This window comes from Protopterus annectens, chromosome 2.part1 (assembly GCF_019279795.1).
Source record: "Protopterus annectens isolate FY-2018-M chromosome 2.part1, PAN1.0, whole genome shotgun sequence".
In the NCBI taxonomy this organism is placed as follows: domain Eukaryota; kingdom Metazoa; phylum Chordata; order Ceratodontiformes; family Protopteridae; genus Protopterus; species Protopterus annectens.
This window is the reverse complement of record NC_056729.1, coordinates 1,512,416,284-1,512,441,213: the sequence shown is the minus strand read 5'-3', so window position 1 is coordinate 1,512,441,213 and position 24,930 is coordinate 1,512,416,284. Positions and strand designations below refer to the sequence as shown.

At 36.9% G+C, this 24,930-nt stretch overlaps 1 protein-coding gene and 1 non-coding gene across 7 annotated transcripts in view; both read left to right on the top strand.

Annotated features, from left to right (window-relative positions):
• The window catches only part of PRDM16 (PR/SET domain 16), a 2,576,872-nt gene that overhangs the window by 2,395,960 nt on the left and 155,982 nt on the right, over window positions 1–24,930 (top strand). The window lies entirely within an intron of this gene.
• On the top strand, window positions 5,788–5,860 carry TRNAV-CAC. Its single transcript has one exon. It is a non-coding gene; the product is annotated as a tRNA-Val (tRNA).

Genomic DNA, 24,930 nt, shown 5'->3' with positions numbered 1-24,930 from the left:
ATCACACTGGCATGTATTTATATTCTACCAAAATCTGCTATTATGCATCTCAAAAAAAATTTGGGGAGAAATAATTAGCTTTCAGCAGGGAATATTTCTTATAGGTAGAGACTGAAACTTGATCTGCAATAGTGAGGATGTATAACAACTAAAGAGGGAAAATTTCTGAAGAAATGTTTGAAAATATTTTATTGGGAAGATGCAAAATATTAGCAGGAAACACAGAATTTACATATTATTCCCCAAGGCACAATAACTGGGCTACACCAGATGAAAAGTATATTTCACATAAACATTTAATTGAAACAATCGATTCGCATCTAATAACTATTTCAGATCATACACTGATAAAAAATGGGATAAAAAGGCAGGGTAACGAAGTAAAAATGAGACACTTCTGCTTTCCCACCTATGTATTAAATAGAAATTAATTTAAGGAATCAGTAGTGGAAATTATTCAAGAGGCATTAGTGAAGATAGAAATGTCTTCAGAAGTTACAGCTATTGAGTGGGATAAAATGAAAATGAATATTAAAACCGGGGTAGAAATAAAGGAGAATGTGATATAGTTAAGAAGTAATAGGAATTACTTAGAGAGGCTGGCAATAAAGTATTGCAGAAGAAGGGAATTTCACAGAATGAGAAGAAGCACAAATGCAGGATTCTAAAGAGAAAATAAAGTATTTGGGTAATATTCTAGTTTAGAAAGATTGTTGTTAAACAACTTTTTTTATAATAACTCCAGAGCACAAAACCTTTTAGCACAACAACTAAGGCAACAAAATAGTAATAGGGTTGTCACCTAACTTAAGCCTATAACAAAAAATATATGCAGAATTACTAATGATATTTTGGAAATTTTCAGAAATTTTGTATAAAACAGATAAATATGGAAATAAAGAAAGAGCACAACTGGAAATATTTATATAAGACAATTATGTCAAGGTTAGTTGCAGATGATGTTCAACAGCAAACAGTTAAGTTAGGAGGAGATGAGATAAAAAATGATGATGTGTAATCAATGTTTAATGTCTCCTGCAATAGATGGTACTTGTGCGGAAGTTTGAAAGTTAGGAAGAAAGAAAATGATAAAGATCTGAAAGATCTGGAAGCATTTGCATTCCCTGATGCAGTAATAAGGTAAACTAGGCGGATGTATGAAGGACCAGAGGCAATAATTAAAGTGGGAAGGTTCTTCTTTGATAAGTTGTGTTTGATGAGAAGAACCAAGCATAAGTGTCCCCTTTCCCATTTGTTAAGTGTTTTATATTTAATGCCATTGGCAAATAAAATATGGGACTCAGAAAATCAATGATATAATTGATATCATAATCAAGAAAAGTTGGGTTTATTTGCAGATTACATTATTTTTTACCTGATAATTACAGAAAAGGACATCACAGTGTTGTGGAACATTCTGAGAAATTTGTAAGTCTTTTCAGGGTATAAAACTAAAGAAGCTAAAGCAAAGGCTATAGCTGTAAATTATGTACTCACACACAAATTGGTTTAGCAATACCCATATCTATGGGGACATGATAACATGATGTATTTGCAGATTACTAGGCTAACGATCACAAGGGCCCTTACAAGCCTAGCCATACACCCCCAAATCATTTCAGTCCCAAGTATCATATGGGGGGCATGTTAGTAGGCAGGTTGCTAAGGATTTGTAGGGAGAGTATTAGTTAGGATAATACTTTTCTTATTGACAGCCTCTGTCCGTAAGGAACATAGAGGACAGACCAGGATAAATTTATGATTTCCCATCCAAATGTCAAGGTTTTATTTGAATAAGATCAAGGATGAACTCTATTTTACATGGATGGGAAGTCTATTTCATTGTACAAGGAATGTTTGGGACACACATATCTATTCTCCAGCATGTTCTGTTTATGTCACAAGTGAAGTTCAGATCCCTGGCTCTAGTGTTTCTGGTGCAGTTTGTTTTTCACATGTGCAAGATATTCATCAGGATTAGTTCCAAGGAAGCCCTGTAAGCCAGGCAAAAATCCACTCTCAGCAGCCTGTAGGAGACTTAATACAGAGACAAAGCGTTTAGGTTATCAGTGTAGGACAGGTTTATTCATGCTCTGAATTCTTCTGGTGAGAAACCTTTGTAGGCATTCCAACTGTTGCAAGTGTCAGGTTGAGAGTTTTATTAATATACTATATAATAAGACTTTTTACTTTCAATAGTTTCTACACAATATAATGCTATCTTTTAACATGTCCTTGACTACTTTTCAGCCAGAGGACATAGCATTTTTTTTATAAAATATTGACTGATACCTCATGAAAGCTTGGACAAATCTGTTCTATATTTGTTTTGCTCTTATACTATGTACTAAGTGTGAATTTTTTTCTTTTCTTTTAATGTTTAACTTATGTTAGTATTTTTAATCTATGATTACAGTCTCCTTTATTTGCTCTCTTTTACCACAATTGTGATTTTATATGTCTGTATTTTAAAGATGTTATGGATTGAATGTAACTTGAGGCCCCCCCCCCCCGGGCCTCCGCTGAAAATGGGTTAAAGATCCAGTCGGACTATTCCAGTAAACAAATATAAAATAAATAAATAAATGTCAAAGGGGCACTGTTTTTAATGACAGGTCTGATAAAGGGCCAAGGATAATGGCACTACAACTTCCTTGGGCCTAGATGCCATACCCTTACCTATAAGTTGGGTGAAATATAATGATTTTCTTATTATCTTTAGCTATGTGTTGGTCAAAGGCCAAATTGTTGTCTACATATATTCCCAGATCTCTAACTACTGGGTCAGTTCATTGGGGAATTTTATTGACAGAGTAATTAACTTGCATTGACTGTTCCCAAAGGGCATTATAATGATATTTTGGCACTGAGTTTTAGGGCATGGCATTGACACCTGTCATTTGCCTTGTTAAACCCTCTTGCAAGAGTTGGAGTCTTGGGGGAATCCATAATACTTCCCAATTTACAATTATCTGTCAACTTGATGAGGCAGAGGCTTTGAACATTAGATATGACTTCCAAGAAGTAGATGTCAAACAGGAGTGGGCCCAGCATGGAGCCCTGGATTTAGGGAGTACAGATTAAAAACTATTCTGTTACAGCAGCTAAGGATACACGGAAAGAGACTAAACAAAAGATAATACAAAAACTGAAAAATTGGATGCTCTTGTTTATAGCTATGGATAGTAAGATAGAAACAGTGAAAATGTTTCTAGTCTGTTTATTTTTATATACAGGTCAGGCATATTTTTATCAAAAAGAGGAGAAGTTATGGACAATAATTAATGAAGTATTGAAGGAATTTGTCTGGGAGGGGTGGAGGGGAAGATTTACATGGTATAAGTTGATCCTTCCAACAGAACAAGGTGGTTTAGGATTACCTGGTATGTAGGGATATTTAAGAGTTACATAGTTAAGGCTCATATACATAACAACAGCAGAAAGTTATAATCCAAAATGGAAAGTTTTGATGATGAAACAGGAGTGAAGTTCAAGAAATAAAGAGAAATCATGATTTTGGAGATTAATAACAACCAGACAGAGTATTATGTTTATAAAGTAGCAGAAAGTATTCTAAGAACTTAGCCAACATGAGAAGTAAGAAAGGAGATTTTGCAAATATGGTTACAGAAAACAGGCAAGTGGGGGCTAGAATTTAAAGGAGAAAACTAGCTACAGAACTAAGCTATTGCGAGGAAATAAGCAGATAAGGAAAGGTAATAGAGTGGGATGAGGCCAAGAAGATGTTTGGACTGCAGGTTACAGACTGCCTTCTCTATCTGGGATAGGGGAATCTCAAGTGAAAGACCTCCTCTGGTAGAGTTTCTAGATAAATCTAAAATTATTAAAAAATGGATAATTAGTAGGGCATATGAAATATTGCATTATAACTATAAAAATCAATCAGAGGAGCTTAGAAAAGATTGAGAGATAGAGAAGAGAAAAATGGCAGGACACAAGTATGGCTCCCAAATATGCAACAAAGTCCAAAAAGTTTAGGGGCTTTGCTTGGAAGTGTTTGCATAGTATTTTTGTACCCCAAGCAGACTACAAAGATAGTCTGGGGATGAAAGAGGTAACTGGAAGCATTTGTTTTGAGTGTAATGAGTTGGCAGATTTTAAAAATGCTCTACAGAGTAATCTGTCAGAAATATAGGATGAGCAAAGAAAATGTTTCTTTTGATCTGGGACACAGGATCTGAATTGTCTAGACATAGTAAGGCGTTATTAAGTTTAATTCTCTTGGCTGCCAAAAAAGCAATTACTGGAAAATGGAAATCAAAGTATAAACCAGCTATATCTAAAGTTTTAAATATTAAAATAGATAAACAAACTGGAAGAGGGATCTTTAGAAAAGGGAAGGAACAAATTACGTAGAAATAAATGGAAATTGTGGGAACAATACATGCAGAAAAATGTTCAGGAGGAAGAGTGAGGTTTAAGGGAAGTCAGGAATTCGGCAATTTATGTAATGCTAGACTGATATAATGTATGTGAGTGGAACAAAATGTTAATATGGTTTGTTTTCTTTTCTGATAATGTATGTTTGCCTAAGTCTTAAGTGATAAGTTAATGAAATTAATGAAGGTGTTTAAAAAATTATGCTGATTTGTACCAGGCTAAAATTTTGCTTTGATTTTTGCATTGGTATGTAGCATATGATGTATACATTTCTTCTTTTAACTATTGCTTATATTTCTATGTTGCTACTGAAGAGTGTATTTATTACTAGTAAATAGCATTTCTTTTCCACATCACTGTTTCTCTGTGTCCAGTTTTCTGTCATGTGTCACAGCCAGAAGCACTAGGTTGTATGAGACTATGAGGCTGTGAACCTGGACAAGGACCCACCAGTACCAACAAGCTGAACAAAATGCTTGGCCCCCATTTACAGCTGTACTCTTTACTCTCCCTCCTAATTCCTATGTTGTCTTCCCTCACAGTCATTGTAGGATACTTTGAATGTAATAAAGCTCTTCCTATTGCAGCTATGAGAATGGCATTCTAAGATGAACATTACTGTACAAGTTAACACTTGGCTCAGGATAGAAGAAATGGCCACATATAGACAGAGCAGTGTAGTGAGACTGCTGGCATAAATGAGAACTGTGGCTGGTGCATCAGGTTTTGGTTACAAAATAGCATCTTACTACTTATCTTAGATTTAAGGCGATTTCACTGTTGCAGTCTTTACAATACAGAATAGCAGGAATAGCTCACTAGCACTTCATGCATGTTGCATTTCTCTTGTGTATTATATAAACCAGTTCTGAAGAAACTTTAAAATATACTTACCTGAGCACACATATAGGCCAAAAGTTGTCAGAAACATTGTTTTAAAATGTATCAGTAGAGGTGCTTTATGCAGGTGATAGGGTGATACTTTGGTTACTATTACTGCCTTGTACTGCTTGGTTAGCAGTTTGGTTCTCAGCTGCACTGTACCTTCTGTGTAGAGTCTGCATGATGTCCCTATGTCCACATATTTTTTATAGCTGCCCTGGTTTCCTTCCAATTTTCAAAGACTTGCTGTAAGTGAACAGTCAATCATCCAAATTGTCTACAGATGAGTGTGACATGTCACAGCGAGTGAGTGCACATCTTGTAACAGGTAGGTATCCTATCCTGGATACGTTTCTCCTCTTTGCACCCATAGGATCTGGTTCCTAAGGATCTAGAAGTGGGTGAAGGAAAGAATAAATGAAAGCAATTTATGTCACACTACCTTGGTTTCCTGAATGTTAGCACTGGAATTTTTTTCATCATATCCTTGTTTATGGCTGTGCAGGTTCTGTAGTGTAGTGGTTATCATGTCTGCTTCACACACAGAAGGTCCTGGGTTTGATCCCCAGTGGAACCATTATGCTAGTGCAAGATAAGGAAATTGGGGCAGGTGTGATGAAAGAAAACCCATTCGATTCCGGTTTCAGATACCTTTGGGTTGGGAGGGTGGCCTAATGGTTAAGGTGTTTGCCTTACAAACACAAGGTACAGGGTTTGAATCTCACAGGGGGATAATTGGCTAGGCTTAAAAAATGGCTCGCAAGGGCAGTTAGCCTAGTACTAACCTATGAATCTATGAACCTATTGTTGCTGTTATTTCAGCATTAAATTATTGTGATGGAAGTGCCTTTATAGCTTTAGTTTTATTTAATGTTTTTTGCTTATTGTAAGCATGTACAAAAAATCTAGCCCATTTTAAATCAGAGAAATATTTAAACCAGTACACTTCTGTGTCAGCATAAAATTCAAATCACTCACTACCATACAATATCATCAGAATCTTCAAAAATTAAGAAAATGAGGGTGTAAATTCCTCTGACAGGTTCACAGTAGCCTCTGTCAAGCAGATAAAAGTTTAGGGACCTTCGGAAGGTAAACTCTGCCTCAAATGCCCGAGTTTTAGATGTTAGTCTATTCTACATGGATATAAGCAAGATATGAAAATGAAACTCTGCCCAGTCTTTGCAGCCATGCTTCTGGAATGGCTATCAGCATCACTCCACATGACTTAAAGCACCTAGCAGAAACATAAGGATGTAGCAGCTCTTTCAGATAGACAGGACCCAGATCATGCAGGGCACAGAAAGACAGCATCGGAATTATAAAGATGTTGCACTCAGAAACAGGTAACCAGCATAAGTTCCTAAGGACAGGAGTGAAATGACAGGTAATTGGCACACTGGTTCCCAATCTGGCAGCTGAAGTTTGAACCCACTCCAAATACAACAAATCACCATCCTTATTCCCAAGGCACAGATCACTGCAGTAGTCTAAGTGAGACATTACTAGTGCATTAACTGCTGTACAAAGGTCAGATCTAGACAGGCAGTGTTTAATCCAGGTGATGTCCCTAAGATGGAAATAAAGTGTTTTACTGACAGCTGATACCTGATACTCAAGAATCAGCTTACCATCAACAGGAAGCTCATATTACAGATTTGAGAAACAAACTCCAAATGAGTGTCACCACAGAAGGTTAACGGTGTCCACAGTGTAATGTTCAATGGATGTCTGCCACCTTGCACCAGTAAAGCCCCAGTCTTGGTTGAGTTGAGTTTCAGTCGATAAACTTCAGCTTAACTTGTAATTTAATGTTAGCCTTGCAATACACAGCTGATTTCCAGCCTTTGTTACTTCTTCAAACATGCTGCAATATGTACTTATCAGAGCTATTGTTCAACAATACAAGTGCTGATTCTTAAAATGTAGCTCCTTAACCATCAAATAACAATGACCACAGAGGCTGACAGTCTCACAGGTACTATACATAACTTGTTTGTGAATCTGCTGGCAAGTCTAAAATCAGATAATCATTTACATGAGGCACTTGCATTGACAAGCCAAATAAATAAATACAAAAAGAGACAGACATTTTGTTTTAAGAGATATGTTTCAGTCTAAGTAACAATCTTTGTAAGTTATTTTCAACAGACTTCAGTATCATTTCTTTCACATTTACCTGTAAAAGAATGGAGAAAAAGAAGGGAGACATGATGTGGCATGAACAGAGCTACATTTTCTAGCCTAAGCAGTCAGTTATAGTGGTGAGAGACCTGGGCACACAGGTTGACAATCTTACCTTTGATCACCATGTCTCCACAGTGGTAAGAAGGGCATTCCATATTGCTAATCGCATAAGTAAGAGCAATAAGGGTTTGGCAAGGTGGTCTAGTGGTTAAGGGGTTTGCCTTACTAACACAAAGTGCAGGGTTTGAGTCTCAAAAGGGATAATTGGCTAGGCTTAAAATGGCTCGCAAGGGAATTTAGCTTAGTACTAATCTATGAACCTATTATAACTTCCCTGTATACTTCCCACATCAGACCAATAATTGAGTACAACACCCTTTTTTTCTATGTATCTTTCCAAGCATCTGCAGCAATTGGAGAAACAACAAAGGTTCCTCAAAAGGAAAATTCAAGATCTTCAGCATCTGTCCTATGTGGATCATCTGAAATCACTGTCACTTTATTCTGTTTCATACAGACAACTTAGAGGCAATCTCTGCCTTACATATAAGGAAATCTCTGACCCTAAATTACTGGGAATGCTGCATATCTGCAAGTCAAATAGTACACGGGTTACTCACTCTAAAGACCATAACCTGGTATGTGACATTAACAGAACCTGCTGGAGGGACAGATTTGTCTCCCAGTGGTTACCACATCTTGGGAACAGACTCCCACTTCATGTCAAACAGAGCACCTCATTGGCTCTCTTCAACTGGAATCTGGATGATTGGATGGGTAACTGTAAATTAACCCCAGGGGTTCCACCTGTGCCCCTCTTGGACATGGGCATTTGGTGCTGATCATGGAAATAAGGGCAGCACTTGGCAAGGCACGGCCATTAGCCTTGTAACTTCCAATGTTCCTATGACCCTATGCTCATCCACCACATTTATAATCATGGAGTGATGGCATCATATTCACTCTGCCTTTCTGTTCTCTTCCATATTTGCTGAATTACATGCAGTTTGCTGTACTGATACTGAGAAATTCCTCATTATGAGTCTTCTTGGAAACAAATATTTAACATCATCCAAAGGCATTTATTTATTTATTATTTATTTATTAACATTTGTTTAAGTGTAAAGTCTGACTGGGCCATGACAGAGCCTTTTTCAATGCAGGCCCAGGGCGAAAGCTCCACAGTTAATAAATCTTACAAGATATCATACAATAGAATACAACACAATGCAAAACAACAAATGTTAAATATAACATATATGATACAAAAACTAGTACTATATCATTATATTCCACAGAGTTACATTTTTTATTCTATGTTTTATTTTATTTTGCAATTGTTTACCGGGTTTGTCCAACTAGGGTTAGTGCAAAACCCCTTTTTCAGTTGAGGTTGGGGAGAAAAGCTCCAATATATTACAAACATTTTTAAACAGACTTTCATATGCATGAACACACAGTGAGTAATATGCTTTAATAATTACACTTAAATTTGCTAATAACTGTGAAATCAAGCCAACTATTATAGTATGAAATATACTTATGCATTTATAGATGTTGGGGCTATCAAACAAATGACAGATCTTGTGATTAGTGCTTAGATATTTAAAGAAACAGAAGTGATGAGAAGGGACATGGTAGGGCAGGAAATGTTAATATTATAGTTAATAGGTGGGGCATTAAGCAAGTTCAGAGACACTATAGCTAACATTAGGTTTATATTCGAAGTACAGAGGTTGGGGTAAGCAGTGTCACATAAACTATGCATATGGCTCATTGATGCTAGTAAAGCTATTCAGGTATGATGAAGACTGGTTGTGGCGCATATGATTCTGAAGAGAAATGGTTTGACAATAACCTTTCACTTGGTAAACATTATCATATGCATTTTGTTCCAAAGTAGGCATGCGTCGGTAACACAACATTTATACCACATTATTAATCCCACAAAGTAACTATTTTATTTTATTTCTGTTTTTATAAATGCTCTCTTTAGATTAAGAAGATGTTCAAGATGGTTAAAATATGGAGTGTTCACTAAGACAATGGCAATGGTACAATACTGATTTTGTGAAAAAAACAGTCAAGATTAAGGCTGTAAGCTTTTAGTAAGATTCACCTTGGAGTCACGGGATAAATTCCCTCTGCCTCTGCTTGTGTATTGGATGAAGCTGAGCAATCACACAAATATTCTTGGACACCCCCCAAAAAAAGTGTCAGTTATATGTAGTAGGTCTTAGCTAGTTAATATATAGAAATAAAAAGAAATAATAATTGTTGAGAGAAAAGGATGCTTAGACATCAGGTCTTGCTTATCTGACAGCTTATTTCTTTTGGTGGCACAGAAATAAAAACTAATGCAACCCACAGGAGACCAGTGAGACTAGGTCCACTCAGCAGTCTTATGAGCTACTGAAGTAATTCTTTCTTTCTTTCTCTCATATCTATAAATGTATATATATATATATATATATATATATATATATATATATATATATATATATATATATATATATATATATATATATATATATATATATATATATATATATATATATATATATATATATATATATATAAATTAAGGTCTAATAAAAGAAATTGCTTCTTTTCAGATATCATGCGGACAATATCCAAGTTGCTGACCTGTACTATTCCAGATGCTTGAAAACTACTTCTACAATTGTCTAATGACATCACAGTTTGTAAAGGGGACTCAATAATCATAGGCACCAGAAGCTGTTAAAGACTGGGGGGGGGGAGCAGAGGGTGACAGGGGCACTTAGTGAACTAAAAAGGGTAATTTTTTTTATAACTATTTGCTTCCGCAATATAGGTTCACTTGCAGGACATTTTAAGCTTAGCCAATTCCCTTTTGGTGCTTGAATTAACATTTTCTGATTGGTCTTAGCTATCCTCATGGCTGATAATTGTATATTAGCCCTAGTGAGAACAACTGTGATCATACCATAGATAATTTGAGGGGGCCATGTAATGGATGCAGCATTTAGGAACTGCCTCTATCCATTAGTGGCATGAGGGGAAATCCTGGAGTACATTTTCTATTACCCATCCTTAGATCCAAGTTGCATTTGAATATGGATGGATGAGCTTTGCTTTATTTTTATGGATAGTCTTTTCCGGAACAATGGTAGCCTCTGTGATATATATTCATCTGTCCACAGCATTCAGTTTAGATACCTGGACTGAGTATTTCTGATGCCATTTGACTTGTTGATGTTCAGTAGGTCCATCCGTATTATGTCGGAGGATACTTTGTTTGCCAGACATGTCACATCTAAGCACTCTGTAGGATACTGAGTATAGTAATAAATCTTTGAGGTGGTCCAAGCAAGACCTATTGTTTAGGATTTGTATCCTTTTACTAAGGTATCTCTGAAGGTATCCACCATACAACGTACTTGCATGTAAGGCAGGTGCAAAGGCCAAAAAAAACATACAAAACTCAAAAACAGGCCAGCACCATAGGATGAGATAAGTATGTTATATTAATACAATAAGGAAAAAAACATAAATCAGACCGGTTTCAGCCCCAAGGCCTTCATTGGAGTCATGCTCAATCATGTGGCTGTTTTGTGATTTAAAGCATGTTTGTATAGGGCAATCAATGTCCTATACAAACATGCTTTAAACCACAAAACAGCCAAATTTCATTTCACTATTATTGTTAACATTTGGGGAGACAGATCTAGAAAAATGGGATGGCACTGTACACTAAACAATAAGGAGAGGGCTTGGATTATTAAATTAGGGGGGTTATTTTCCCCTGGCCTGAATGACCATCTTTGAGTGGTGGTTTGTATATTGATTGAGCATGACTCCGGTTATTATACTGTGCCTTTAAATGCTGATTGATCTGCATAATTATTGTATTTAGAATACTATTTAAGTATTCTTTGAATGTTATTAATGTATCACTGATGAAGGCCTTGGGGCCGAAACCAGTCTGATTTATGTTTTTTGCCCTATTGTATTAATATGCATATTTATCTCATCCTATGGTGCTGGCCTCTTTTAGTTTTTTATCTCTGAAGATATTCCAATTGTTGCATGTGGCTGGACAGATACATGCCAAAGTGGGCATTATACAAAATGACTGACATAATGAGAGCTTTGTAAAGGGGGACAACAACATCTCTAGATCTAGTCACAATCAATTTGTTTATAAGCTGTGCAATATAGAAAGGCTTTCTTATGACTCTGGGCACATGTTGGTCAAAAGTTAGGTCACTGTACACACAAGTTCCCAAATGCCAAACAATTGGATCAGTTCTCAGAGGGCATTGTCATGATTTTGACACCAGTTATTATTTGGGACAAACCTTCCTGAATGATGGTTATGTCATTTGGGGATTTAATAATTTCTCCTAGCTTGCAGTCATCTCAAACTTAGCTGGCCAAAGCTCTTTGGTATTTCCTTTTACTTTTGAGATGTATATGCCAAACAGAAAAAGTCTCAGCACCGAACCCTGGGGGACTCCATTGGTGACTGGTCTCTTCCCCTGTTTTGATCTCCTGCATCCTGTGAGCCAAGTTGGTAATCAGCTGGTTGATGTGTTTGCTCCTACATTCTTCATCTTTTCTACTACACCTGAGTAGGGGATTGTGTCAAAAGGCTTGGCCAGGTCAAGGTAATGTGGTGTGAACTGTTTTACCTTCATCCATTGCTTTGGTAACAAGAGTAAAGCTTAAAATTTGCCCATGATTTTGAGCCTTTCACACTTTCCTCTGGGCTGTTTTCAAACACATTTTTAGGGCCATGCATACATGTATGCATTCCGTGATTCACCTTCCTGATTGTATTAAATTATATTCCTTGTATAATACAACACCAGTTGTTAGAATGTGTTTTAATTCTGTAGTTTTGAACAGTCTTCCAGTAAGCAATGAAGCAAAATGCATGCAGCAATAATGACAAAACTGCTCTATTCAGAACATTTCCATGATAACAGTCTACTTCCACACACAATTGCATTTTAAATTTATTGTTTGAACATTTTTCCAGCAGGCAATGAAGCAAAATGCATGCACCGATAATGACAAAACTGCCCTATTCAGAACATTTCCATGATAACAGTCTTCTTCCACACACAATATATAAATACAGAATCACAGTAGTGTAAGCCATAGGCATGTTGCACAGCTTCTTGAGCTTATTTTCAATGGGAGGAGGGGGGCAAAAGGCCTAAAACCAGGAACACATTTTAAACATTGCTTGTATAATTTTGGAACGTTGCTTGCATAAAATGTTGCGTGACCACCATGCATTTCATTACCAAGTCTGGAACCCATAACCCTGTGCACTATAGCCAGAGCAACATACCACTAAGCTAAACCAGCAGTTTCTTGAAAGACAGGAAGACAAACTTAAATGGCTGTCATATCATTTAGTGAATTCAGTTCTCACTTCTCACCATAACTCTCAACCTCTTAGCACAAAAATACAGAACAAAGCCAGTAATGGGGGAATACAGCCCCAAAATAGGGACACATTTCAAATACTGATTTTATAACCTTAGAAAATTGCTAGAATAAAAGGTTTTGTTTTACCACTCCTGAAAACCAGAGGAACAGAACAAAAATGTGAGGCATAAGTTCACAAGTGATGGTGGCTAGGGACTTTAAGCTCTTTTTACCTTGTACCCAAGGTACAGGGTTTGAGCCTGAAAATCTCTAGCCACCAGATGTATCCCATTGGGGGCATTTTCACACACAAACACCTTACTCACTCTGAAAATAATATATGTCTCCCAGTAAATCCCAACAGCCAGTCCAGACTCCATTCTCAGATTCCGAGTAAATAAGCAGCAGCAGCTAAATAAAACCGTCTGTTCCTGCTTTTCGCAAAAGCATTTAAAACCAGCCGGAAATATGTGCGCTGCAAGCTCAACTATGACAGGCTGGTATCCCTGTCGAGATGACGTCAGCTAAAGTGCAAAAAACAAAAATAATTCAAAAATAAAGAAGTAATTCAGGACAGTTGGGAGGTATGAATGATCTGCAAAAGTGGGGGGGGGCTCCCCTCTCCCCTCACTCTATGGTTCCGGCACCCATGTGCAATAATGCTCAAATAACCAAATAGGATGATTGTCACATGTCTTACACTTAGTATGCTACTTTGGGTTTTCCAGAATTACCTGTGCTACTGAGACAGAATTTTTAAACAGAAACAATCAATCAGCAGGAGCAGGAAGAGGAGAAAAGTATCCAACTAAACTCCTCTAAGCCTGTGACCATGGGATCTTTAGTAGTAAATTCATCAATGGCAACTTTAGAGGAAACACAACTTTCGCTACTCAGTAAGGGACTTTCTTTTATACCTACCATGTCATCAAGACTTAGTGAATTTGTAATAGATCTGAAGTATTTTTGGTCGCAATGTCACACTTAGACATATGTTTGGAAAGAATATGATTGAACAGATGAAAATTTTAAAGAAACCTAATATCTATGTTCCAACTCCTCATCCTATTGTAGAAACATTTATTAAAGTATGTGAAACTGAGATTGCACAGCTTCGCTATAGCCAACATCGAAAGAGCTTCTACAATTTGGATAAAGATGAGAGAAAAGCTCTTAAACAGTCAGCAAATCATAGTGAGACCTGCTGACAAAGGAGGAGCTACAGTTATTATGGGCATGTCTGACTATAACAATAGGCTGTTAAAATTATTAAAGGAAGAGAAGATTTACAAGAAAATTTCTAAGCTGGAAGTCAACAAGTTATGAACAATATGAAAAATACATTATATGACATGTTAATGACTCGTATTATTAATCATGAGTTGTATGACAGTTATCCATCCTATGATTCCCATTATGAAAGGACTACCTAAGATTCATAAGGATTCATGTCATCCTTCTATGTGGCCCATAGTCTCCAGAGGAGGATGGATAACTGAGCCAGTTTCCATTTTTGTTGAACAGAAGCTAAAAGCAGTAATATTAAGAGATCCTACTATTTTAAAGGATACGTCACCATTTTTAAAATGTTTACATAATTCATATGAAACACTGGAAGAAAATAATTTAATGATGGTTACTATGGATGTTAAGAGCCTCTTTACTGTGAGTCCTAACAATGATGACATTTACTTGCGTAGCAATTTTTACATAGAGGTTATAATGACATAGAAGTTAGCAGATTAAAAGAAACTAAGACTGTATTAAGATCTATGAAAGGTGCCCCATATTTTTCTAATCATCATAGGAGTGAGAATAAAGAAGTTTCTTTGGTTAGAAACAAATATAAAAATAAACACACAAGTCACATTAACATATATTAGTGATATAGATGAAGTATGTAAGGTTATTAGAAATAAATGGAAGTTGTTAACTAAAGATGGGCAGGTTAAGGAACTAGCTGGGGAAAAGCCACATTTTTTGTTTAAAAATAGTAGGAACTTGAAACAAAGGCTTTGTAACAACAATATATGGGTGGCATCTTGCTCGGACAACAAACTGATACTTTTCCTTGTGGAACTTGTAAAGCATGTGGTTTGATTAATAAGAATAATGTTTTTATACATTCTGTTTTTCATACCAAATATGTTTTACATTTGTATACAGATTGTAATACCAAGAACTTAATTTATATTGCTACTTGAAATCAATATATGTGTTTTTTGTAGGTAAAACCAATAGTTTTTTTAAAGAAAGGATATTACAGCATCCTAGGAATAAACAATGTGGGAATTTAAATAATGCCCTAGCAAAACACGTTCATGATTTTCAATCTCGTAGTTTTGCATTTATTGTTTTAAAGAAACTTGTTTTTAATATAAGAGGAGGTGATTTAGTAAATCAAACTGAGGTAGCAGAAACACAGTGGATTGTTGATCTACAAGCTGATAAGCCTCCGGGCTTGAATGGTCACGTCCCTTTGAAACCTATTTTGAAGGGGATGTTGGCTGAAATGTATGAATTGATTGGTTGTTGTTCTGTTTAAATTGCAAGTTTGCGATACATGTTTAGATCTGATGAAGGTTGTTACCGAAAGCACTCATCTTTGTTTGTTTTTATTTGAGTTTTATTAAAGTCTGTTTACACTCTTTTGTATGGTGACTGCATTGTTCTGTTTTATTTTGGTGACATTTTATTTAAATAGTGCAGGAATTTGGTGGTTTTCAATACTGTTTGTTTTGTGGACAATTATGGCATAGAAGATGTACATCAGTTTATTTTACAAGATAATATGTACAAAATTGACATTATTTTTCTGATATACACATTATTGGAACTAATACTGAAAAATAACATTTTTATTTTTGAGAATGAGTACTATTGGCAACAATGGGGTGTAGCTGTGGGCACCCCTTGTGCCAACAGTTACTCTAATATAGTGATGCCATACTGAGAAGGACAGCATATTTTCCACAAAAATAAATAGATGGAGGATATGTATTCCATACTACAAAAGATGTGTTGATGACATATTTTTTCTTTGGACAGGTAGTGAAGACAGCTCCTTGATTGTATCGACTACCTTAGATCAATAACTACGCTCCTGGATTTTGAATGTAGAAGTTCAAAAAATACTTTAGATTTCTTAGATGTCACATTAAAATTGAACAACGATCATAGCTTGAGTACTTATATCCATAGGAAGGAATGTTGGAGGAATCACATATTACATAGGACCATCATGCATCCTAGAAAAATATATTCACATATCATCAAATGACAACTACTCAGGACTTCCAGGTTATGTACAGATCAGGTAGAATATAATAAAGGCATGGATAAGATGCAATGAAGAATGTGGCTATAAGAAAAAGGAGATAGAAAAGAACATGAAAGATATCTAAATGCTACAACTATGAGGGCCAGACCCTACTTTTCCAAAGATGTAGTTACAAAAAATGGAATAGGAAACTATACATCTGCGAGAGTGAAAAATGGTTTGAGATTTTTTTCTGACATACAGTAATGCTAAAAAATAAGTATGTAAAATTGTCAGAAAAATTGGCAAACACTAATTGCTGATGACAATGTCAAGAATATTGTAGGGGAAGCTCCCAGATTTGGTTTTGAAAATAAGAAAAATCTCAAATGTCTTCTATGTGACACTACCTCCAATATTAAAGCTAAGCAGTCTTCCATGAGAACAGGAACATTTCCATACAGAAAATGCAAAGCCTGTGGATCTATTGACTCTAAAGGGTACTTTAAACATCCACAGACCTCATGGGTTTATAGGGTGCATTTCCATGCAGACTGCACTAGTAAGAATGCTGTTTATGTTGCTAACTGCATTAAATGTGTTGATTTTTATGTTGGTAAAACAAAGAGCCAACTCAAGGAGAATATATTGCAGCATATGTGGTATTAGATTGGACAACAATAACACTGCATTAGCACAGCATATTTTTAAATATCCAGATCATAAGTTTACCTTTATGGTTTTACAAATTGTAGAGGAGAGTATACGAAGCAGAGACCTGCATAATAAGACAGAAACAGCAGAGATGTGCTGGATAGCTGACTTTTAGGCAGATAGATTTTTGGGACTAAATGCCATGGTCCCTTTAAAACCAGCACTGAAAGGGTATAGATTACAAAAATAACTATGTATCTTTTGACTACATCAGCTATCAGCTGTATAAATCTATCAGTTTTCACACAGACACAAGAATCTGATGAAGGTTTATGCTGAAAGCGCTTCTCCTTGTTTGTTACTTTTTTATTAAAGAACTTGTTTTTATATTTCCACTGGAGTGACTTTGCCTTACTACAATATGTTTAAAAGTAGTATTTTGAAAATAACTTAAATATGAATTTTCTGAAAACTAGCTTATGAACCTCTAGCCCATAAGATTTTTCCTTTAACTGTTTGGAAACAGCAAAAAAAAAAAAAACCATGAAGTCACTTTTAAAATGTTGATCTGTTTTAAGGCTGGGATTGATTAGGCAACATTCTCCGACCATGGTCTGTTCATATTCTGCTCATGTTCAAAATGGTTAAAATACAGATTATTCACTAAGACAGTGATCATGTAATATTCAGATTCAGTGTTGCATGCAACATCCGATGAGCATGCCATATTCAGATTCAGTGTTGCATGCAACATCCGATGATCATGCCGTATTCAGATACAGCATTGCATGCAACATCCGATGATCATGCCATATTCAGATTAAGTGTTGCATGCAACATCTAATGCTAATGTCATATTCAGATTCAGTGCTTCATGAAGCATCTGATGATCATGCCATATTCAGATTCAGTGTTGCATGCAACGTCCGATGATCAAGCCATATTCAGATTCAGTGTTGCATGCAGCATCTGATGATCATGCCATATTCAGATTCAGTGTTGCATGCAGCATCCGATGATCATGCCATATTCAGATTCAGTGCTGCATGTAATGTCCAATGATCAAGCCATATTCATATTCAGTGTTGCATGCAGCATCCTATGATAATGATTCATTCACATTCAGTGTTGTAGGCAACATTCTATGATCATAATTAATTTCAATTCAGTAATATAGGCAACATCTTACATGGATCCCTATTAAAATATCAGCACTTGAAATGCTGAGTGATGACAAGCCAAAAAAAAAGAGAATCCAGGAAAAGAGGAAATTTTGAAAAACTCTCTTCTCCTTTAAACTTTTTTTTTTTTGCAGTGGGCAAGCCCCCCTGCACCCCTTGAACTTTATATATATATATATATATATATGTATATATATATATATATATATATATATATATATATATATATATACATACCAACTCCAAGATCACTATACCTCAGATAAAAGGGAATTTTCTCAGAAATGGCCACCTTAGAGTTAGTATATATAAGTCCATTTTTCGGCCATTCAGTCTCCATATTTTGGGATTCAGTCTAGCGGGTCCCAACATTTCAAAGGATGACCTCCCATAATCACGCTCTATTGAAATATAGTGTTGTAACACTTACTGGAGAAAATATGAATACGTATTATTTATTCATTTGTTTACTTATTTAATATGTTAACTGAAAAGGCAGGCTGGTCCACAGACTCTTTTCAACCACAGAACATGCATAGAGACAAAGAGACAAAAAATACAAAGTTAATGATCTTGGACAGCTTAATAAAATTGCAGTGGCTATCTGATACTGAATAAAAATCAGCAAAGCAACAATGACTGTTAACAAACAGAATATTTGCTAACTCTGTCTAAGTGAGAAACTAAGAAAATGAAATGAGGGAAAGTAACAAAGTGGGTAAAGATGAAGCAATAAGCAGAGAGCAGAAATGTTAGATAATAACAACAGCAGACAAAACAAAAAGTCAAGCTTAACCATCAAATAGGCAATCAAAAAGTACATTTAGGAAAAGAGGTTTTACTGATCTCCATTTAATATAGCAGGTTAAATGAAAGAAGAACAAGTTGCCAGTGATGGCAGAGGAGTATGAGCAATAGGAGACAGTAGATGGGGGTGGGTTTGGCATAATTGTTAAGGTCCTCACCTCACAGAAACAAAGCACAGGGTGCAATTCTGACCTTGGGTTATTAGCTAGGCTAAAAATGACCAGTCAGGTCAGCAAGACTAGTATTACCCTATGAACAACAATCAACAAAAGTAGAATATTATGACTTTGTTCCACATGGCAGTCCATATAGGAATATTGATCTGCATTTTTACATTGTCATAATGCTAACTATGTATCAGGGCTTTCTTATTTTATTCATTTGTTAACTGGGTAAGCACAATGGACGCAAGTGTCCCATTTTGGGGGCAACCCTCTTGTACTGTCTGTATAAGCGACTTGCTCAGAGACACAGAGGTATGTGGGAGTGAGGAAATAAATCCAGCCCTGCATCTTTGACTACAGGAAACAAATGAAAGTCATAATTTTCTGTGTTAACTGCTAGATACTAATAATTTCTGGAATTGTCTTTTGAGTGAAGAGGCTGAAAGTTTTGTGTTTACCACCATTATGTTAATATCATGCTAATTACCTCTACAATGACTGTTACAGTTACAACTTAAAAGTTCTGTTTAATGGTGGGAGCTTCTGACAGGTGTTCTAGTTTCCTCCCACCTTCCAAAGACATCAAAGGAATCCTTTTAAAATGGTTAACGTTTCCTGGAATTCATTAATTCCAATGCCCTGGACCAGCTCATTCTTATCCCCACTAGAGGTAGCAAAATCCTTGACCTGGTCATTGCTAACATGGGCGACTGTTGCTCTAGACCAATACTCAACTCCTCCCTGGTTAGATCCGACCACAAACTAATCACCATACAAATCCACATCTATCTCACCCCCCACACCCCACCCCTGCAAGTTCTGTGTTTACCACCATTATGTTAATATCATGCTAATTACCTCTACAATGACTGTGAAACTACTACAGTTAGAACTTAAAAGTTCTGTTTAATGGTGGAAGCTTCTGACAGGTGGTATAGTTTCCTCCCACCTTCCAAAGACATACCATAGGTGAACTTGCATTTCTCCAAACTATCAGTAGGTGTAATAAGCATATGTTTATGCATCCCACAAAAGATTGGTGTCCTATGTGGAATTACTGAGTGTACAGGCCAGGCTCTAGTTACTCTCTGACCCTGAAATGGATAAAGCAGACAACTGAATAATGAATGAATGGGTGTGTAACAGGACTAACAAACTGATGCACACAGAATAAGAAGTCATATAGACAAACAAATACAACAGTCAGAGACAGTATTAAATACTGTTACATGATTCATGCAGTCATACTTGCCTATAAGGTAGAGGGTTGGCTTTGACTTTTCATTACAGATGACCTCAAGTTCTGGTCATGATCCATGCAACTTCAAGCCTCAATAGCTATGGTAATAAGCAGTCTGTTGTAACCACTTCAGCCTGCTTACCAATAACTGCATACATGCATAAAACAATCAAAATTATTACAACAGAACTGAAAAGCCATTATAGCACTACAGCAATGAAACAGTATCTTTCAGCTCTTTTGTTTTATAACATTTTATCATTTACTGCAAAATTCCAGTTTATAATAAAGGAATACTTTTAAAATGGTTAACGTTTCCTGGAATTCATTAATTCCAATGCCCTGGACCAGCTCATTCTTATCCCCACTACAGGTAGCAAAATCCTTGACCTGGTCATTGCTAACATGGGCGACCATTGCTCTACACCAATAGTCAACTCCTCCCTGGCTAGACCCGACCACAAACTAATCACCATGGAAATCCACATGTATCCCACACCCCACCCCTGCAAAGGTAACCACTATGAAAAACTTCTCCAAAGCTAACTTTAGGCTCCTAAAAACAGAGGTGGCTAACTTCATGGCACCCATGCAAATGGAGATCAGTTGCATGACCGCCGAATCATACACTAGCCATACCCAACAGAACCAAGATGCTCTCCTCCAAAAAAAGGAAGCCAATCTGATGGTCCCCTGCCATAAACAAACTCTACAACAGAAGGAGGAAACTGATGCGGAATAAGGTGAAGTGCCAAGACTGGAAAAACTCCCTTATCAGCCTCAAGAAAAAGTTGAGATCCCTCATCAAATCCTCTAAAGCTAGCTATGAAAACAGAATTGCAGCGGATAGTAAAGAAAACCACAAGACCTTCTATAGTTATGTAAAGAATCTCCACGGCAATATCAGATTTGCTCTGAGCTACTGCACAATGGTACCTCCTATACCAAGCCAACAGATATTGCCAATATACTGGCCTACAGATTCAGTGCCAACTTTACCCCTCCCCCCAAGGGACCAGTCACAATACCAGTAGATTGCCAGATACCCAGTATTACTGCTGCACAGGTTAAAACAGCACTGTCCAAGGCCAAGAATACAGCTTCTATGGGACCTGATGATATACCTGGCTGTGTTCTACATGAATTACAGAGTGAACTAGCACGTCATCTGTGTGCCCTGTTCAATCACAGCCTCACCTCAGGCTTTGTCCCTACCAAATGGCACACTGCTGCAGTCATCCCTCTCCACAAAGGAGGAGCAACTACAAACCCAGGGAACTATCACCCCATTAGCCTGATGAGTCTGATATGTAAAGCTATGGAATGCATCATCATGGACCTAATAAACAAGGATATAGGGAATCTCCAAACTCTAGATCCCACACAGTTTTGTTTTGTGAAGGTTAGATCTTGCCTGTTCAACTTGGTCAACTTCTTTGAGTAAGTCACCAGAGCTGTAGATGAAAACAAGGTGGTTCATACAGCCTCCCTTGATCTGGCCAAGGCCGTTGATACCATTCCACACTCAGGAATCATAGAAAAACTCACTAAGCTAGGCATCAACCCCTATATCACTATGTGGGTTTGCAAACAGGCTCACAGATAGAACCCACAGTGTGAAGGTAGCTGACTCCAAGTCAGACTGCAGACCTGTCATGAGTGGAGTACCACTAGGTTTGGTCCTGGGTTCTCTCCTGTTTGGTATCTACTTTTCTGAAGTCCAGGCCAACACAAAGGGACTCTGGCTGACATAGTTCACAGACAATTGCAAGTTGGGAGCTATTATTATCTCCCCGAGTGATGTTGACATCCTACAGAAAGTCCTCACTGAGACCAACGACTAGTGTCAGAACCATGGCTTTAAGCTCAATGCCAAAAACTGTGTTGTCATCCCCTTTGGGAAAAACCTGGTTCCCATGAATTACCACATCGATGGTAGTCCACTGAACACAGAAGGTGTTATAAGAGATCTGGGAACACAGGCTGACAGCAACCTCTCTTTTGACCATCACATTGCCACTGTGGTCAGAACGTCCTTTTATGTGGCATATCTCATTACTAAGGGTTTTGCATCCAGGAAGAAAGAGGTCATTGTCTCCCTCTACTCTTCCCTCATTAGGCCAATCATTGAGTACAATACCCCATTTGGCATGTACCTCACTAAACACCTGCAACAACTGGAGAGGCCACAAAAGTACTTCACAAAGAGGATCCTAGGCCTTAAGACTAAAAAAACTCCAACAATTCTCTGTCTCATATCGCCTACTTAGAGGCGATCTCTGCTTGACTTACAAAGCCATGTCTGACCCAGCTCTGTTAGAATTGCTACATCTAAAGAAATCCCATTCCCTCTGCACCACACACTCCAGAGACCTCAACCTCATTAACACAATTAACAGAACATGCTGGAGAGACAAGTTCATAACCCAGAGACTGCCCATGCTGTGGAATAGACTTCCCATACATGTCAAGTGGAGTGCCTGACTGGCCCTCTTCAAGAGAAATCTTGATGAGTGGATGGGAAATAGGAAAACTCACCCCAGGGATCACTCCAGTGGCTTTACTCAACAGAGGCACTGGAAACTAAGGTCGGGTGGCACGATGCCAGGGTAATCCCATGGGCTAAGCTTGTAATGGCCCCAGGACCATTAGCCTAGTACACACCTATGAACCTAAGACTAATGCTATATATTAATTTATATTATCCCATGATCGTGACATTTAAGAATAAACACCATTTTTTTGTGTACACAGTTGTGTTTTCAACATTAAAACTTTAAAAGTAATAACTACTAAGCAGCATTACTCCATTATAGTTTGCAGTATAACACACACGCTACATTTTAGCATAATTCCATATAAAGCTTTGCAGATGTGCTGTAATGATTTATAATGTATTCCTACATTTTCTTGGGGTGCTTCAAATCATTTTTGGGGATTCGTATGGCTAATAATGGTAATAATAAGGCAAACATTTCCCTAGTAAGAGGAGGAGGAGAAAAACTGTCTTGCAGATGAAAATATGGAAAGAAAAATACAATGGACAGATGCAACTTATTTGTATGTAGAAACATAAAATAGCTTCCACATTTAATTCTTTGCATCGTTTAATTTTGCTGCACACTAAATAATTATTATCCAAATATAATCTTTATTATCTAGTTATTTATCCCTACAAAAATGTAAAGGCAACTATATTATATAACCTTAACTGCATTCCTTCCTGAGATACTGTCTCAGGTCTAAGGAATGTCTGTAAAAGTATTTTCTAGTAAGCCACTGCTGGCAATATTCAACACCTTGTGGGCAGAATATTGAAAATATGCCATGAGGAAAGCAAAAAGGGATGTTGTAAAGATGGGAGAGAAACAAGGCTATCAAGAGACATACAGGAAGAAGGATGCAGCAGAAATGTAGTGTATCAGCAATATTCAGGATATTTAATAAATACCAAAGTACATACATAAATAAATAAACAAACCAATGAATAAATAAATGTACCTTCTGAGACCACTGAACCCTTGTGCAAGTACTAGTTGTAGCTGGACGTGCTATCTTAATCATGTGAAGTTTTCATCTTCTGCAAACAGTGACCTGTATTCTGTTTCAGTTTCATACTAACAATAGGGATGTTAAATTTTTAACTTCTAAAGGATGCCATTTATAAAAACAAACCCATTCCCATAACTGTAATAGACACTCCCTATTTCATTAAAGCCCACCACAGTGTCTACAGGGTTCCAGTTCTTATAGGTTCATACTAGGCTATCTGCCCAAGGGGCAAAACAACTTATGCAAGTTTCACACTCTTTCCTATAAAAGGAAAGGCCAGTGCCTCTTTTTAGGACAAGTTAATTCTCTTCCAAAACATTAAAGGAAGGTGCATTCATTTCTTCTTTCATTTATAAACTTCTTTTCTTGAAGTCTGTCAGGTAGCTCAGAGGGCCAAGGGTCTGAGCTGTTAATTAACTGCTTCCTGTCACTAATGGTGCAGTGTTTGCTTCCTTCAACAGAGTCTACTGTGCGACTCTCAATAAGTCATTTAAACAAGTAGTGTCCCTGTGTTGCTCCTAAAAAGAGACACTTGTGTGGATTTACCTCATCAATAAATGTATTAAAAAACTCACCTCTGTAATGTATTGTCCTATTATTCCAAAACCACTAGTGATGTCTTTACTCCACTAAAGGTGGGAGGTTGGCATAAAGTTTAAGGTGTTTACCTTACAGACACAAGGTGCAGAGTTTGATTTTCATGTGGGTAATTGGCTAGTGTTAAAATGGTCAACAAGGGCAGTTAGACTAGTATGAATCTATGAAACCAGTTAAATGTTAACCAGAATGTTATGGAAGAAAGCGTTTTTGGTGTCTGTTCTCATTTTCTACATGGTATTCACTGTCTTCTCACTTTGGACACAATTTCTGATGTCCCTTCCTTTATAGCTGCAGTCCTCACTTTTCGCTCAACACAGGGCAAGTATAATTGTTTTAGGGACAATATGTAAATGCCCGCTGCACATGTGCATGGGCTCTTGCTGCTTTTCTATACATTTATACCACTATAAAACTATTCCTTACTGCCAAAATAGTGTTGTTCGTATATATCTAAAATACTTAGACACACACACTGCATAGTTTTGCCCTGCGTATTTCTTTTGACTGCATCTTATAAACATCCCTTTTGCATCTATGATCATTGCCATTTATTTCTCCTCACAGAGTATGCAGTTAGCA